Source organism: Drosophila biarmipes, chromosome 3R (assembly GCF_025231255.1).
Source record: "Drosophila biarmipes strain raj3 chromosome 3R, RU_DBia_V1.1, whole genome shotgun sequence".
NCBI lineage: Eukaryota > Metazoa > Arthropoda > Insecta > Diptera > Drosophilidae > Drosophila > Drosophila biarmipes.
Genome location: NC_066616.1, coordinates 14287831 through 14306737, shown reverse-complemented (window position 1 = coordinate 14306737; position 18907 = coordinate 14287831). Strand labels below are relative to the sequence as shown.

Here is an 18907-nt window from a genome sequence, read left to right as displayed (position 1 = left end):
TGTTCTATATTTAATAATATATTAATATTATAATTTTACCAATTTCGTACTTTTCCAAATTAGATTATTGCATATATTTAAAAAAATTATTATTTTTATTATTATTTATTTTGAAAAGATACTTCATATGATTTCAGTAAAAAATATATATTGTTTTTTATTTTAGTAAGAGTTCACAGTGACATCAAAAATTATTTTAAAGTTCTTTATGTGGATTATGTACTTTTTAATAATACATTTATATTTTTTGAAAATACAACAATGCTTACAAGTTTACTACAAAATATTTTCCAATTCTTTTTACGTCCTAAGCTATTTTTAATTATATTTTATTTAAAAACATAAGTCAGAAGGGTTGTTTCATTTCCTAGTTATCTTTAGAAAGTGTTATATATTTTATTTTTATTTTTGGAACATATATAGTCTTGTTTCAACTCGATTTTTGATGGTATTAAAAGCTATCTCAATGGTTTTGCACTGCTTGTTGTGGTAATATATTTATTTAAATATTTTTTCTTTATTTTTGGAATACCTTGTTTTATTTCATTTTTCTAGCCGACTTTTGAGGGTATTAATAGCTTCGACCTATTTGACATAATGATTTCGCCCTGCTTGTTGGGATATTTATTTTTGGTTGCTCTTTCTGCTGCGTTTTCGTTGGTTTTTTTGTGTGTGTGTTTTTTATTATTTTTGTGTTCATCTGTTAAGTTCTGCCGGTGTTGTTGTTGCCGTTCTGCATTTACTTTTTATTTTCGTACAGTCAAATTGCGCATTTTTGGCTTTGGGGTGGAGCCTTTTCCTCGCTGATGCGTCGCTGCCGCTGCTGCAGTCGCCGCCGCAGTCGCCGTCGTAGTCGCTGCCGCCTTTGTTGTTGGTTTTTGGGTGAGGTCGTGGACGTTGCCGGTTGTTAAATATTTTTTTCTTATTTTATTTTCGGAATTTTCAGTACTTTTTTGTATTTTTGCGTCATCAGTGGGGAGGAAACGGGACGCGGGGCGAGCCCTGCACTTGAAAACTCAACTGGCGTGCCTTTCGGGGGGTTAAGGGGGCCATCAGGGGGCACTGGGGGGTTAAGAGGGGGGCCGACATCAACGTCATCATTGTGGACTTTAAGTGGTTTTGGGTGTGCTTGTCTCGTTTTGCGTTCGTCTGTGTGCGCGCCTTCGAATGCATTTGTATCTGTATCTGCATCTGCATCCGTATTTGTATCTGCATCTTTCGCAAGCCACTTGCATCGGTGTGCGAGCGTATCTGGACCCCATGCGGTTAATTTATGCCCGCTTGCAATTTCGGCAGACACTGCCAGGCTCTCAAAATCCAAAAAAAGAGGAGATATAAAACTGCAACAAAAAAGATATATATATTTTTGGTCTAGCACTCCTTTCGTTGTGGTTCTTGTTGCTTTTTCGGTGCAACCAGTTTAATTTTTAGAACATTGACGAACCGGTTTTTTCGGGACGAGACGCGGCTTTCGGCTTTCGATTTTATTTGTTGCCTTCGCCGTTTCTTATTTTGTGTGTGTGTGTGTTTTTTTGCCGGGCGCATTAACTGGTTGCCGCTGCAATTCTGTGGCAGTTGATAAATCTTTTTTGGCGCGGCATTGCCGTGTCATAAATTTGCATTGGGCCATGCCATTGGCCCTGACATTTCTAAGGCTTCCTTGGAGCCGCCGCAGCAGCAGCAGCGGCAATGCAATGCAATTGCTGCAAGAACAACGGCAGCCAATGCAATTAATCACAGCCAAATGCACAGAACGAGCATGCGAAGTGACAGACAGAAAAACTCCGATTCGGATTCAGCTGCAGACAGATGCTGTAGTTATAGTAATTCATACAGTGATCAGCGCTTATTATCCATTAATCTGGGGATTTTAATAGCATTTTTGGGAAAATTTGCCAAATTAAAGAGGATGCTAGCTAGGAAATTCATTATAAAAGTAGTTAGTTTTACTAACACTTGATTAAGGAAAAATTTTTGGTTTCTATATACAATCCATAAGATAGTTTGATATCTTAAAATGACTATGATCTATTGTTTAAATATTTATTATTCATAAAACGGAAGCTGTGCATATGGCTCAATTAGGTAATTTTTAAATAATTAATCCGCAACATATACTTAACACTATAACCCATTTTTAAACATTATATAAATATATTATTATTATCATTTAAATTACATGTGTTCCCACTGTAACTCATATTTATTTTCGTCTTCCCTTCGATTTCAGGCAACTAATCCACAATGCTTTCATTTTCGCCACACAAACATCTGCAGACATGGGAATGTGACATGGCCGATGTCGATGCCGATGAGAAGGTGCCGATGCAGATCTGCGGCCAACAATTTGATTGACTCTTTTGCCAGGGCCATATCGAATTTAGCCCGGGCAAACCAGAGCAAGCCAAGCGGAGCAGAGCCCCTACTGCCATTCTCAGTTCCCCAGGTCCCCGGCATCCATTCTCCAGCCTCCAGCCGGCACCGCCGTCTCCTGGCCTATCATAAACTGATTATTTTTAACAGAATCATTATCGTCAAACAGGGCTATGTCGGCAGCCCGAGCAGCATCTCTAAGCCATCTGGCCAAGGTGGTTATATTTACCATACCCTACTGATTGATTGGGTATGATGGGGCTTAATTTGGGTTTAAAGAGGATATTGTATGTGATTTTTGAAAATACTTATTTAGTAGGTGTGTTTTCTAAAAATAAATAACTATATTTCCACCTTATCGGTAAAAGCTTGCAATGGTACCATATTGTCTTTCACCATGTTCCTCAATTTCCTTAAAATTATTAAACTCGTATAGCAAAGATCTTATTCAAAATCTTTCAGTGACTTAACAAGTAGTGGATTGATTGATCGTCTTAAAGTAAAAAAGATATATTTACAAGACCTCAAAGATGTGTTATTATCTCTTTAATGTTAGAGTATTCCAGCCTGGACTTTGCCCATCCTCCGTTCGGAATCTTATTTTTTCTGTCGCCGACTTTGCCCTCCGACTGTCTGTGTGTGTTGGTGTAATTTGATTTTCTGAAAAGTTTCCGATTTCTAGTAAAAATTTTCGCACAGCAGAAGAAACGTCTAGGGCTCGTCGGGGTTTTGTGGTTAATTTCTTTTTTAAATCGTTTTTACGGCTTGCACTGGGGCTTGGGGTATGGGAAGATGGTCTCTGGATTTGGACTGAGATTGGGATTGGACTTGGACTGGCTGACTGGCTGGCTGGCTGGCTGGCTTATCAAAAGCCGGGCACAGCTGTTGCCATCGGTTCGGGGCGGTTCAAAGTCCCTGGAGGGGCTGTATCTGGTATTCGGTATCTTGCAGTCCGCTTGTATGCTCATCGTGGGCATGACTCAAAATTGAAATTCAAAACGAACTTGACAAAATTAAAAGAAAGAAGCTCCATTCATGCACGCACACTCGTTCGGCGGGCGAGTAAACAGTGCACAATGTACACACGCATGATGTGACAGACGGTCGGTTGGCTGCTTGTTTGGACCCTCATTTAGTCGCTCAGTCAGCCCGCCAGTGCGTCACCCAGTCACCCAGTCACTCTGTCAATCCGTCAGCTAGCCAGCGCCCTCAATGCACGCTTTGTGCAGCAGCGGCGATGACAGCAGCGTCAGAAGCAAAGGCAACAGCAGCAGCAACAGCAGCAGAAGCGGAGACAGAGGCAAACTCAGCCAAAAAGTTCATTGAACCTGGCCCAGTGCGAATTCGGTTGTCGTAGGTTAGGGACGGTCCGGGCACGGGCAGGGGCAGGGGTTGGGGCGGTGCTTTGGCTGGGGGTATCGGTGTGGTATGACCGACCCACCGACCGACCGACTGAGTACACTGAATACAAGGCTCGGACAAGGAGGGGCAGCAGCAGCAGCAGCAAAAATAAAAACAAAAACACCAGAAGCAGCCGCAGCGACAACGTCAACGCTGACGATGTGCAAATACAGTACAAATTCAACGAGTTGAAAAAAGATTGAGTTTTAAATTAAATTTATTTCGGTATTATTTATATTAATAATGGGATATATTTTGGTACATTATTATTTCAGAAGAAAGAGAGTAAATAATTTAAGACTCACTGTAGAATATAAATACATCAGCTAATTTTAAATATTTTATCATTCTTGTTATTTGCTAAGGATAAATATATTTTAGTCGTTTAAAAATATAAGTATTTTTGAAAATTTATCTGTTTAGGAAGGTCATTTTATAAAGACCAATAACACAGTAAAAATCATAAGACTTTTTTAGAAAAGTATTATTAGAAATCTTAACATTTATGTAATTTACCAAAAAAAAAAAGAAAAAGATATTGTCGTAACAAAAGGAAGCTATACAAAATAAATATATACATATCAAAAGCAATAAAAATTGTATTGATCCTTTTTAGTTTTTATGTTTCAATTCCAATGGTAAATGGGGAAGTTTCAATAAGCCTATAAAAATTGTTTTAATGCATATAATCAATTTTAAAAATGCTTGTTACAAGAGGAAGCCATACAAAGTAATAATTCATAAATTTTAAATATACTTTTTTTTAGCCCTTTTTAACTTTGTTGGTTTAATTGTAATGACAAATTAGTTAGATTATAAATTTCCAATTTAAAGCATATTATTATTGCTGATTATAATTATCAGTATTATTAACATTTATGATTTTGTTGATCATATTTGACTTTAGTACACTGTCAATGTTAAATAGTACATATCAAATAAGACTAAAACTATGTTGTTTAAATATACATTTCACTTTAAAAGTGTATTTTCACATTTATATTAAATTATTGTCACCAATGCTAATTACTTTCAAGTGTTCCTTTACAAGGCTAATCTCCAGGCTTCACTGTACTTAGCCGCCTTGCCGCTGCCAAGTGTGACGAAAAACATACAAAACAAAATACACAGAAAGAAGCGAAATAAGCGAGACAAAAACAACAATGAGAGCCACAAAAAGCGTATTCAAAATAATAATAAAAATCGGTTTGCTCGGTTCACGTCCACGGAGTCCAGATGGAGAACAAGAGCGGAGCTGGTGGGCCGCGGGGATGGGGCGGGGGCGGGGGAGACCAAAGGGCAGGGGCGGACAGACCGCGCGCAATTGTCTGTTGTGTTGGTCATGGACGCCATTTCACATTTGTGAATCATGTGTCGCGATAAAGAAGTACTCATAATATCAAATAGGGCAGCGTAGATACTACGTACACACGTTCGCTGCAAACACGGTTTCCCGTTCTCGGATCGAGAATCACAAGCCACAAAAATTTCCTTCCTCTGGCGCTTCGCCATCGAGTAATGAGGTTTTTGACCCGCCGGCTGCCCTTTCGTGTGGTCCGGGGACCAAAAACCTCAATCAGTGCTTCGCTACGTACTCCCCCGCCCGCTGCACTTTTGGTCAAATGCTTCGATTGACAAGGCAAAGACCGAATTGAGTCCAGCTCAGCAGTGGGCTGCATCGGTGGGTGGGTTCCGCGCGTAATTGTTGTAGTAATGTTGCCGGCTTTATTGGGTTAGCCAGCCATTGAGAGCGCAGCAGTAATTGTCGGTGGAAATTGCAGCTATTTGCTCATATGCGTGGATTTCTTCGTTTTTTGACAGTCACTAAACAATGGGGTTGCACTTTGTTTGGGAGGGGGAAAGGGCTCTTCCCAGCTCAAGAGGAGGGCGAATCAAAGAGCTCGTACTTGGGGTTGCTGCTGGGATGGTTACTCTTCTCAATTTGATTATAAAATAAGGTATCGGGTGTTTTAATCTAAGAAATATTAATACATTTTCGTACCAAATCATCTTAAATCTAAAACTAACTAACACTAACTAACACTCAACAAATTTTATTTATTTATTTGCTTCTTCAGAATCTAAAAAAAGATCATTTTTATCATTGAATGATTTACTTTTTGACAATCTGAAACACTAAGAAATCTTTTCATCTAAAAATAAACCTATTAATAGTTTCCCAGAAAAAACATGTTTATCCATATCTAAATATGGCCCATTAAATCGCCATCTCATTAAGGCCTAGTACAAACGAAATTCGCACATTTCGATGCGCATCACACATGCAATTTAAGAGCACACACAAGTTCAGCGACCACTAACACACCACTACACACAGCCCACACACACGTGGCGCACATGGCGTATGCGTAATTTGTAATTGAATTGTTTGCATATAAGCCTGCTGACTGGTGGAAACACTTTCGCTTTCGACTTCATTGATATCAATGACTAAACATCTAAAATTGGCAGAGTTCGCCCAGTGGCAACAGCAACAATATCAACTGCAAATTGTGTGTGAACACGTGTGTGTTCTGCGGGTGTGTGTGTGTGTGTCTTGTATCTGTGTGTTTCCCATGTTCGTATGTTGCTGTGGTTGTGCGAGCCGCAGGCGCTTCGGCCGTGGATGTTGCACTCATCTGTGCGGCATTTGGCAGGAAGCCAAATAAAATTTAGAGATTTGACCTTACGCACACAAGGCCTGTTTGTGTGTGTTGCCAGTGTGTTTAACACCACAACAACAGCGTGTATCTGGCCCAATGTTTGAATGGCTTCCGCGTGGATGCTGCTGCCTCCATTAGAAAGGCATTTGTTGCTGCAACTGCTGCTGCTGCTCGTTGACATTGACATTGGCCAAATGGCAAATTGTGCGTGTGTGCTCCTTTCCCTCTCCCTTTGCCGCCCCTCAAATGTGTGTGCAAATTGAAAATCTAATTTTAAATTTAGACCACAACATGTGTATCAGTGGGTAAAGTTCAGGGTGACAGCATTAGCGAGGCCATACCTGACCTACAAAGGGTGGGAAATGGCTGAAAAAGGGTTGTAAATGCCAAACACAAAGTTATAAATTAATTATTAATAATTACGTATATGCAAAAATTATTCAATACTTTGTTTCACGAAGACATTTATTTTTACAAGACCTAAAAACTGTTGAACCAAGTGCCAGCCGCAAATAATGGTTATTTAATCAGGCACCATAGAAAAGCTATTTAAATGCAAATGAGCAGAGGCAGAGCATAAGATATCATGTCTGAAAAACTTAATTTGCAGCGATGTTGTAGGCTACATTGTACCCATGTGGTATGTATTAAATATAGAATTACCAATGTTTTAAAGAGGTAAATGCACTATTTCAAGTTGACTGAACGGGCGGACTCTTGGCCTTATCGGGCAAAAAAAAACAATTGGCTCTGGGCACTATCTTATCGGGGGCCTTAATCTCGGGGAGCACTCCACTCGCTTGACACAGCGAAATGAAAGCGAATCATCAACAGAATATATGACAATAAAAGCAACAACCGGCGGCTGAAACGCACAATGAACCTCGTCAACAAATCGAAAAGAAAAGCAACAGGGAAAAAGAAACATTTAAAATATTTATATGTGTGCACTGTGCCTGACCAAGGCCAAGCAATTTTGTATTGCTCCCCAGTTCCTTGGCCTCAGCGGCAGCAGCAGCAACTGCAGCAGCAACAGCAACTGCAGCAGCAACAGCAGCAATCTCTGTTGTTGTCGCCGGTTCTTGGTCATTGGCTTGCTGCTGGGCGGCTGTCCGTTTTCCCCCAGTTTACCCTTGCTTATTTGCTGAATTCATTCCGTTCGGGGGTTTATTTATTTTGGACTTTTTCGTTTACTCTCGCGCGGCAGCGAGTGCCCCATGAGGTCATGCAACAGACACACACTCACTGGGAAAATCAAATTGAACCGCCCGAAAGTAATTGCAGCTTAAAAAACTATAATTAATAATATATAATGCAGTTATTACGGCGCCGTGGCAAAGCTCATTTGCTTTATCAGCGAATATGTAAAAATGCACTCTTTAATCTGCCTGTAAATTAATTTATTTTTTTACTTTAATCTTTGCCTTGGCTGGCCTGCCTTTGTGGCTAAAATTGGAAAACAAATGTGTGGTTGAAAAGAGTGTAAATAAAAGGGGGTCATGTTGTATGAAAGATGTAATCAACAGGAAAATGATTCAGCGCCCTTGTTGCTTGGGAAATTATTTCCAGAATTTCCTATCGGCTGATCTTGATCCCTTGGGTGCCCCTCGAAGGCCCCTTCTCGGTCTTGATCCTCGGGGACCTGGACCCCAATCGCTGCTCTCGATTGGCCAAGTGGACAACTGGACAACCGGGCCACGACCACATTGGCACTTTTCTTAATTCCGCCTAAGCATCTGGCAATTATAACTGATTTATCTTGATTTTCATCTAATTGCGAGTTTAATTTCGCCTCATTATTTATGATGGCCGGTCGAGAAGAATGTTTTTTGTAGTCCATCGCCTAGCCCACTCGGCTGGCACAGCCAACTCATTCCCAAGCTCATTTCAGCTACTTCCGCTCCGCAGTTGGCGCTTGGCACTTGGCTCAGTTCCGCCAGTTGAAAGTTGCCAGTTGCCAAACGCCGCCTGTCCGGACTTAGAACGGAAGCAATTGGCTTCCTGCGCGGCACTTGGGCGCTTCTCATTTGGCCCAATCAAACACTGGACTTAGGAGACGACCATTTAGACGCCCTTCTATAGGGTAGCTTGGCTCTCAAGGCCATTTAAACAAAAAAATTAAGATTTAATTTTAAAAAAGGTTTAAATTTAAGATATGTTTCTCTGAAATGTAAGAAAATAAGTTAAATGTGTTTATTTTAACGCTTCTTAATTCAAATAAAATATTTTAACACAATAACCATATATTTGCCATTATAATCTACATATTAATAAACATCTAAAAACTGATTATGGGCTTAGAAACAAGCTAGTTCTGATTAAAAAGAAATATTTCATTTGCACAGGAAATAAGCAATGTTATCATCAGTTTCAGGAACATCTTGGCTTTGTAAATTCCTTAGTTATTGTATATGAATACAGATATTTCTGAAATGTGAGGAATTAAATTATAAAGAAAGGCAAGTAAAATAGTAATAGTTAAAATCTTGTAGGTAAATACATAAAAAGGTAAAAACTTCAAAAAAAATTAAATTTTATATTTTATATAACATATTTTGTAAATAAATTACTAATTGTATATTTATTAAAAACGATAATAAAGTTTGTAACATTACGATTATCTATTTTATTTATTTACTTATCTTATATAAAACCCTTCTGTTTTTAAGGGTATGAGTACCTTACCTTATCCCTTCCCATTTGTTGGCGCAGAGGAAATGCATAATTTCGTTGGAAAAATGCATTTGAAGATTGTTCATTAATCGAGCCGAGGAGTCTGGGAGTCTGGACCCTTCAACCCTCTGGCGGGCGGCCCGTTCCTCCCCTTCTTCCTGTGGCAGCCCGTCGAAAGAGTATCTTCAAGATGCACAAAAATGCATTCTTTGTGCACGGAGCGCAGTGGTGTGCGTGCGAGTGTCTGTGTTTGCACCCCTTCGGCTGTTTGCATTGCGTCAGGCCATTGCATTTTAATTTTAGAATATATTTTTGGGTCTGGATTGCAACTCAACTCGGCTTGCAGCTCAGCTTTCAATGCCCATGCATACCGTGCGTTTCATTATAGGCCGTGTGTGTGTGTGTGTGTGCGAATGTGTGCCCTGCCTGCTGCATTTTTCATTATGCAAAAATTGCATACCATTTTTTTTGGGGAACTTTTTTCCGATTTTTGTTTGCTTTTTTCGAAATGCATTCAACACAAATTGCACGTTTTGGTTCGTGCATCTTTTGTGTGCAGAATGCAATTGCTTTGGGGTGGATTTTTCAGTGTCTCTCCCCTGAAACCCCCGCCCCCTGCGTTTCCCCTGTTCCCACGACATTTTCGGGGGTTTTTGTCGCATTTGCTTACGTGGTTCCCATTTTAATTGCTCGGTCGTCATCCATCCATTTTTTACAAATTTCGCTGGGCCTCCGCTGCATTTTTTCCTTTCGACAAGTTCGGGTCGTGTGCATGTTGTCGCCGATTTTATCTTTTGTAAATACAGCAATTATATGTGTTCCTTGATGGCGACATTATGTTTTGAAGTTCTGTTTTTTCGGCTCTCCTTGTTTTTGCACTGGTTTTTTTGCTTTTTTCGGCGTACTTGTGCCGAGTGGTTGAGTGGTTGCGGCTGGAGTTCGCCAGCGGATGTGGGCATCCAGCTTGGCCAGGGGTGGGAAGGGCTTCAAGCTCAAAGGATAATGAGGCAAGAGAGTATTTTCGGTACTTTTTCTGATTTACCGGAAGATGCAATTTAAAGTGGGCAGCTTTCAAGTCCTTGAGTTCTTTTTGCTGAAGGTGATTATCGTTTCTTTTACGGAAACCGTATTTTTTGGTAAAAACAAGTGGTTTCTAGTCTTCGAATTTTTTCAAGCTTTATAAAACTGTGTAAGGCCACAGAAAATAGTGGTTAATATATTTTTGGAGTTTCTACTAAGTTTATACGTGTTCCCACCCCATTTGGCACCCCTTGAAATCCACAAATGTCAGTTCCAAGCCAACAGCTTCAAGGTCGATTGTGAGCGCAATTAAATGCACAAATATTTCGCTTATTAGAAAAGCTTGAAAAATAACAATTCTGCCAGAGCACATAAAAACCAAAACAAATTACAGACAAAAAACAAAACAATTACTATTTTTATTGTACACGAATTTTGTTTCTTTCATTTACAATCATGCAAACACAAGCAGAAAAAAGCAGCACAAAAATTACAACGAAATTTTCGCATTAATTGAGGGACCTTGAAACCAGTCACGACTCAAAATTCTGGCAGAGACCAGGGGCCAGGCCCAGAGTAGCCCCCAGAGTATCAGCCCCGACCCCTGCCCCTGCCCCTGCCCCTGCGGCCGTACCGCCCCTCCACCGCCCACGTCTCCGTCTCGGTCCGGTCCATAAGTTGTTCAAGTCAACGCCAACGCTGCGCCGAAAAAATTGCACAAAAAAAGGAAAATAATAACAATAAAACTAAAAATATTTTCGTCTACAATGACATGCAATTGAGTCGCTGCAAGTCGAGTCGAATTGCAGGCTGCAGCAGCAGTCAGTCAGTCAGTCATTCTCAATGCCTCAGTTACTCATTCCCTCAGTTTCTCAATTGGTCAGTAGGCAAGGTGCGCAATCAGTTCCTCGTTGAGAATTTTGGTTAATAAGCAGTCAGCCAGTTTCCCAGTCAGATTTTTGGGCTTCTCAGACTGTTTAGTCGGGCTTTATTAAAGGCGATTATCTCATAGCTGTCCGGCCTTAATTGCTTTAATATAATATCTTGCGTTTCCCACCCAAATAAAATGCGAGTTTGTATGCTGACTTTGGGAAGGAAATTTAAGTATACTTAACATTTTTACAAAATTTATAATTCCTAATAGATCATTTTTAAAATTTTCATTACAAATACTTCGTTTTTCCGGAGGTTTTATTTAAGCATTTTAAAGATTTAACTAGGAGATTTTTAACGTTTTGTATAGTTTTTATAAAATGAATTAGAAAAATTAGTAATAGAATGTAAAGCATTCGTTTTATATTTTTTTAATAAATTTTTAAAGTAATATATAGATATAATAAAACATTAATAATAGAATTTAAGTTCTTAAAAAAATTTAACTTTTAGAATTAGGTTTTCTTACAAACTAAGGTCATATCTATATATATATTTTTTTTGTAAGGGCTTTCGGTAACAACCTTCACAAATTTATTGTCATATGTGAGCCAAAACCAAATAGTATTTGGGTGATACGATTGTTTGCTTGAAGTAAGCACTCTACTACGACCTGCGAATAGAAGCCTGCTTTAGTTCCTGGAAAAATGCAGTGCTTATCTAAGGCTGTGATCTATCTGTGAGTACTCAATCCGCCGATCACTCGATTTGGGGGTCACCATCTACTATCTCTGGAGAGCCCGAGCCCCAACTTCCTCGTGAGACTCTGAACTCTTTGCAGTGGATACACTAGCCCCATTCGAAATATTATAATTTCAGTACGCTCTCGCACTCGACACTCGCGCCGAAAACAAAAGCTCGAAACCAAAATAAAACTGAAAAAGTGCATGTGCAACGGTAGGCCGTGCCGTGCCCCCCTCCCAGAAGACCCCTCCGGTGGGGAAGTGGACGTGGAATATGGACGTATAGCCGGCTCGGATCGGCTCGCTTCGTCGCTGGCCGCCAGTTGCATTTCGAGCGGTGAGTGAGCGCCTCCAGTGCCGAACGCCGGCGATTCGGTCGCGGACTTAAAATCGAAACCCACCAAAACTGAAAAACTGACAACTGAAAAACTGCAAAACAAAATACAAGCACACTCACCTGGAGAATCGTGCAAATTTTTACAAACTCGAGAACAAAATGCTCTGGAAAAAAAAATGAAAAACTCGGATTGCAATGTGTGAAATTCTCAGAGAGCGTGGCGCCTCTGTGTGTGTGCAATTAAAAATTGCACTGTACTTGCTCTTGGCCTTCCCCGCTCGACTTGAGCGGAAAAGCCAGCAGCACTCTCTGGGCCACCATTTTCTTTTTTCCTGCCGTTTCTATCTTGTGGATACTAGCTGCCAGCCAAGCGCTGGTCCCTCTCTGCTGGCCAATTTCGCTTTTAGCCTTTTTTTACCGGCTAGCTGCCATGAATGAAGGCACCAACACAGGCGCAAAAGCCGGCGACGTCGCCCTCTCTTTGAGTGAGTTTGGATGCACTTCTGGGCCGAGTGGAAGCGCAGGCTGCTTCTCTGTGTGAGTGAGTGCATCCGCTCGCGAGCCGAGGAGCTGAGGAACTGCAGCGGACTGCTCAGCTGTGGCAGGCTGGCTTTAGCTTTATTGTCCGTCGGCTCGAGCGGTTCGCTTCGGTCCCGGCCCCGCTGATTCGGATTCTCGGCTGCAGTTCTCGCATTCTCGGTGCCGCCCCCTCTCCTCTCGCCGCCTCGCCGCCTCTCCGCTGCTCTGCGAGATTCGCGGACTCGGATCTTGGCGCTGCAGTTGCAGTTCGCAGTTGGCAGCGCTGCCGGCGTCGCTGCCTGCGCTCTTGCGTATTAGTAACGTCGTCGTCTATCAGTGTTGTTGTTGTTTGTTTGTTGTTGACGCTGGTCGCGGTGTGCGAATTTTTTATTTATTTTCCACACACACACACACACCAGCACACCCTTTTCGCCTGCTTCCTCTTGCACCCCGCGAAGCAACAAGAACAACCACAGCGAGAAAAACCTTTACGTGCGTTTTTCTTATGACACAAAAATTTAAGTTGACATGCCAGGCCACAAAAAAAGAGCTGAAAATGCAAAAGTGCTGTGACAACCATAAATAAGAGAAATAGTAAAAAAAAAAAAAGGTTGATATACAAAAACAAAAAACGCCAAATACCCATAAACAAAGTCAAAGTTTTTACAGAACTACAAAAAAAGAACGCAAATTTTTTAAATATTTACTTAGATGAGCTTGTAAATATTGGGACAGTTTGGCCAGAAAAGTGAGTATGCAATTTTTTCCTATTTATTTCATAGATTTTTTGAAAAGGCCACAAGTGGTTAGGTCGGCACTTAAGGGGTTTTTACATGTAAACAGTCTATGTAAACAATATTTAATTAAAATATGTCTGGCTTCCATTTTACTAATAATTATGTTAGACATTTTAATATATACACCAAACTAACCTTATCCCATATCTACATAATATATTCTCTTTAAGAAAGTAATTACTGCTTTTCTTCAGTGTAGATACAGGTTTTCTTATCAATTCAGGTTACCCTTACTTTGGTACTTCCCCTAATTCAGCCCCGTATGAACTATAATAATAATAACTATATATATTCCAAGCTTTATACTTGAGATATTATTCTTAAAATAGTAACTTACCGGATTTCCCCTCTCTACTTTTAAAGCCTTGTTGTTATTAACCTTATCTTATACATACGTAAAAAGGTTTAAAGTTCTGCCGGATCATGCATTTTCCAATTATTATGGGATTGGTTTTGCTGAATAAATTGATGACTCTTAGGTGACTCTGAGTCACCCAAAATGATTGCACTGATTTGCTCAATTTCGATCGTGCTTTTTGCTAAAAAGAAATTACAATAGATCGTTCTGGAAATGATTTGTCTAGTTTCTTAGGTAACTGCCAAATCATTTGTCATATTCTGGTTATAAAACGGACAGCCAATTCTTGAAAACCAAACGCACATGTAGGAAAAGCTGGAAAACTTTCCATCAGGGCAAGAAATCCACACAATTGCATTCGGAAGCCCAACAAGTGCCTCTCATGGGTGAATCTCCCCTCGGTGCCCCCCTGCAAAATGTGCTTTCACAAACACTCTGTCACCTACAATGGGCATGAATGGGCTTTCCTTTATGGGCCACAAAACAAAATTCAATTCGCGGAAATCTTAGCCAGCAATTAATGCGCAAATATAAATGTCAACTTGAAATTTATTGAATTTGAATGAAAAACCATGCACATATATGTATAACAATTAAAAAATAAAATAGAGAAAGACGAGTAAAGTGGAAGCGAATTAAGTGCGAGAGAATAATAAAAATTTCTAATTAATGCGCTTCTAATTTCAAGTTGACAGACGGAAAACACTGCTGCCGCTGATGTTTTTATTATTATTGTTTTTATATAGATATTTCGCCAAGTGATTCGCTTTGTGCACAATTGCATTTGATTTCGAATAATTCATTTGCGGCGATTTATGACACAGGCTGCCTCAGCCTCATAGACGGGAAAAAATAAGACAATGAATCAGACGGACACAAGTCTCGGGGGGTGGCAGACTGACGTGCCGCCCACGCGTGGCAATTTTCTTTTCACCCGCCGTTGTCCTTGAGGCTTTTCCGCATTTCATTGCGACGACAACGACGGCGGCGACAAGTTTTCAGCTTTAATTTGCGCCACAAGATGGATTGAAATTTAATTTCATGTTCTCAAATTGATTTGAGCGGATCCCCATTAGTCATCCCGGCTTTTGGCCCCTAGCTGCTGGCCAGGATTAGCATTAGACTGCAACCGGCGGCCACATGCAACACATAGTCATCTGACTACCAGTCTGCCTCCCCTGGTGCCTCTACGTTGGTGTGTGCTGCACGTAAGAAACGAGTTATTGGAACAGGTTCATGACCTTGACCATAAACACAAGGCAGCGGCAACAACATCAGCAGCAACAGCAGCAGCAGCAACATGAGCGGCACAACGGCAATTGCAACACGGCCTCCTCCGGCAGACAAAAGGAAGTGGTTGCATCTGCATTTGCATTCGCCATTGTTCGCCTTGGATTGGATTAGATGTTGCAACAACAGCAACAGCGGCAGCAGCAGCAGCAGCAGCAACAGCAACAAGTTGCCGCCACTCCGGGAAGTCGGGCAGTAGTCGCCAGGCATTTATCGCTCAATGAGTGACTCACACTCCAAAAGCCAAGGGTCTATGTGGGTCTACAGCCCATTCACCCAGGGAAAAGCGTGATTCACTTTATGAAAACCAAAAGGCTTGCGAGTCGGGGAAATTACAAAATTCTAAAACAGCGAACTGGAATTAAAATAATCCGCATTTCCAGCTTTATAAGAAGTTGTCACTTCGCACAGCAGATTACTTTATGTGCAGCCGAGACATTTAAGATATTTGTAAATAATAATGTTGCTGACTCTCAACTTTTAGATACATTGTAGTCGTGAATTGACTTCATTTAAATGTTGGCCTCAGCTTGGCCAGAAACTGCTTATTCAGATTCTCACACGTTTTTGGCAAACATTAAAAAATATATATCCACAACTCTTTATAAATTGCGAAAATTAAATTATAAAAATCATTCTAATTTAGTCCGGATGAAAGTCTTAGCAACTATGGCCATTCCTCCCTGTACCTTAAGTTTAAACTATTGGTAACATTGTAGAAATAAATAAATAAAATCCCAAATATTATTAAAATTGAAAGCAATAGATTACATATACAGAATCGATTTTATTTATAACAAGTAACGAAAAATACATTGATTTTTGGGATATCATCAGAATGGCTGCCTTGCCTTAATTCATCGCTAACTAAACTTAAAGTTTTTTAATAAAACGAGCCATTAAAAGCATACCTAATAATAGAATAATCAAAAATATTATATAACAGCTCTAGATCATTACCATTTTTATTTTTTTTACAATCCCCTAATGTGTTAAACTAATTTCTTACAGCCAACCCAACAGAGCTTAGTTGGATTTCAGCATTACCCCAGTCCTCGTGTGGCTGGGAAATGCTGTGAAAAAATAAACTGTTGCTCTGCTCGGCAGGACGAAGGATGGGTCGGCTGTCGCAATTGGGAGGCTTTGGATTTTTGTGCTTATTTTTCGTAGTTCGCTTCTTTTCCCCATTTTTTTCCATCTCCTTCCTGCGTCACTATATAGTTCATATAGTTCGGTGGGTGGTGGGCGGCGGGGCCACTGGAAGTGCACTGGAAGGCTGGCAGTACATAGCCAGTGCAACAGGCAGTTGTTGTTTTTAGCTGGCCGAGGAGATTGGGCTCTGCGCCACATAGAAGGCGTGTCCCAAACGAGGATTCGGATTGAGAAAATAAGGAACGCAGGCGAGATGGCGATAAAAAATGTTTTTAATTTAACTTTGGCCAAATCCCCTTCGAAGGAGTACGTAAAAAACGGGGGCAACAGGTGGAGAGCTGGTTAATAACTCAACTCCTTCCTCATTCCAAAGCTGCGACTCCAAAGTTTAAACAGCGCGGCGACCTTAATAGAGCCAATTGAGTGACGGCCACTGCGTTTGGCATTCCTCGCTTTGTTGTCCAAAAACAAAATCGATATTTTCCATATGCATAAACACAATTGAACAAACAATTTTAGGCGAGTGCAGCAACAGCGCCGGCAATGCCAAACTGCCATATTGTCCTTGAGCTTATCACCTTTTGCACAGCAACGAAAAAATGCCAGCCAAACAAAAAACTAGTCGGCAGCGACACCAACAACAACATTCGCAAATATCAATTCAACTGTTCTCGCAAAAAAAAAAAAATCAACAAATTTTGCGAAAAATAGAAAATGGAAAACAAAAACGCGCGGCAAATATTTTCGCATTTTTTATTTATACTTGCATACCAGTTTTTTTCAACTGTTTCACTGTTTTTTTATAAATTTTATTATATGTGGCATCATTTACTGCAAACAAACAAGTTTGCCTCTATTTTTTAGCTGTTCCATAGAAAAGTGTGCCACTTTAAGATATCCCACATTTCAATATTCATATTTCGTTTTACAGCTTTTATCTTAATTAATCTTTTTATTGCGAGTATTGGATTAAGGAAATAAAATGTAAAAGTACTATTTAATATTGAAAAGCGGGTGTACTAAAGAAAAGCTTTATGTGAGTAAAGTGCATAGTTAAAAAAATTAAGGGGCCCTTCTACCATTGTTCTAAACTTTAACTGACTGAAATTATGTATTATTGATTATTAAATTATTTAATGACAATAAACAAAAAATGTACATTGTTCTGTATATAGTTTACCACTTTTTTTGTATACATTATTTATAAAACCAACTCTTTCAATTTAAAGACATTTCTGTAATATATTATCGTATTATTTATAAAGCAAGCTTTACAATTTAAAGATAATAATTTTTTTCTGAAATACATTTTTTTAATTGACTATATCTTATTTTAAATATTAATATATACATAAAAAGCATCAGCTTTCCGCGACAAAAAAAGATATCCCATTGGAAATTCTTTCTGTCGCTTATTGTTTATTTTGAATTTTTCCGCTGTCGACGCCACAATTAAATTCACAGAACTCGCTCAACTCTGCCGCTTTACCGCTTACAAATAGTTTCAATTGCGGCTGAATTTCGACGGTGCTCACACAGATACTGTGTACCCACACCCTGGCAATTAGACAAGGACGGGGCGGCGGGGGCAGAAAGAGAGGGCAACACGCACGACCACTTGTATTGACGTTTGGTTGGCGACAATTGATTTTTGTTACGTTTTCGTTTATTTTCATTCCGCCATCGCTTTTTTTTCCGTAGTTTTTCAGCAATTTAGTTCGTTTGCTTTCTGGCTTCGTTATTTAGACAACTGCTGAAAAAAATATTTTCCTATTCCTCCGGTCCGCCGTATCCCCCATCTTTTTTTCCGCGAGGCCACACACGCGCTGCACTTTGCTGCATTGTTCATAATTCTTTTTTTCCATTTTTCGCTTTTTGTCACATTTTTGTGGCTTTTTTTTTGCGAATTGCTCGGAAAACTTCTGGCCGCTTTGTCGGCTTGCGACTCAATTTCGTCTTATCTAATTTTTGTTTCTATTTCTGCTTCTTTAGTTTACAACGCCTCTATTGCCTTTCAGCTCTTTTTTATTTTGCAGTTTTCCATTTTTTTTTTTTGTTTGTTTTTGTGTCGAAATCAGGGCAAATTCATCATCATCAACAACATCGTTGCCTTGTTGTTTTCCTTTTTTTTTGTTTTTTGTGTATCAAAGATAAGGTTTTTTCGCCGGCGAACGAGCGAATATAGTGCTGCTGCCGCCGCCGCCTTTTATTCTTTATACAATTTGAGACGAGGGCTTTTCCGAGGGGTCGGACACCGGACCTCGGACATTTTCGTGTTTGTCGAGTTAATCATTTCGGGCGAAATTTGATAATTTTGAAGGTGACCCCAATTTGTAAGCGGCGCCGCGGTCGCGAATCGCGGGGCCCCCAAAGACTTTTGTGCAGTTGATAAGGCGATGCAGCGGCAAGAAAATACGTCTGTAATCACACCGAAAAAAATTAAGGAAGCCAGAGTCATAAACCCATAAGAGCTGAGCTACTTGTAAATAATAGCTAAACTAATAGAGTCAGCGGAAGTCAAGCGATAGGAGTGCTAGCCAGCGTCATACCTAAGGATACTTACAAAAAACCTAGTAAATCGTAGTCTTCTCAAATTTATTCATATATCAATTTAACAATTAAATAATAAATACCGTTTTCATATGAAAATGAATGAAATCAAATATAATAAAAGGACTTTTAGCATGATTTCATTAGATTTAATTGTA

General features: G+C 39.9%; 2 protein-coding genes across 3 annotated transcripts in view; both read left to right on the top strand.

Annotated features, from left to right (window-relative positions):
- Positions 1-3122, top strand: part of LOC108032242 (RCC1 domain-containing protein 1) — a 65488-nt gene extending 62366 nt beyond the window's left edge. For both annotated transcript variants that reach the window (XM_050889529.1, XM_050889526.1), the window contains one exon: positions 2231-3122. The gene's annotated coding sequence lies outside the window, so the exon portion shown is untranslated. The remainder of the gene's footprint in view (positions 1-2230) is intronic.
- A 9671-nt stretch (positions 3123-12793) lies between these two features.
- The window catches only part of LOC108031465 (mushroom body large-type Kenyon cell-specific protein 1), an 80877-nt gene continuing 74763 nt past the window's right edge, over positions 12794-18907 (top strand). The window contains exon 1 of the mRNA XM_017104904.3: positions 12794-13350. The gene's annotated coding sequence lies outside the window, so the exon portion shown is untranslated. The remainder of the gene's footprint in view (positions 13351-18907) is intronic.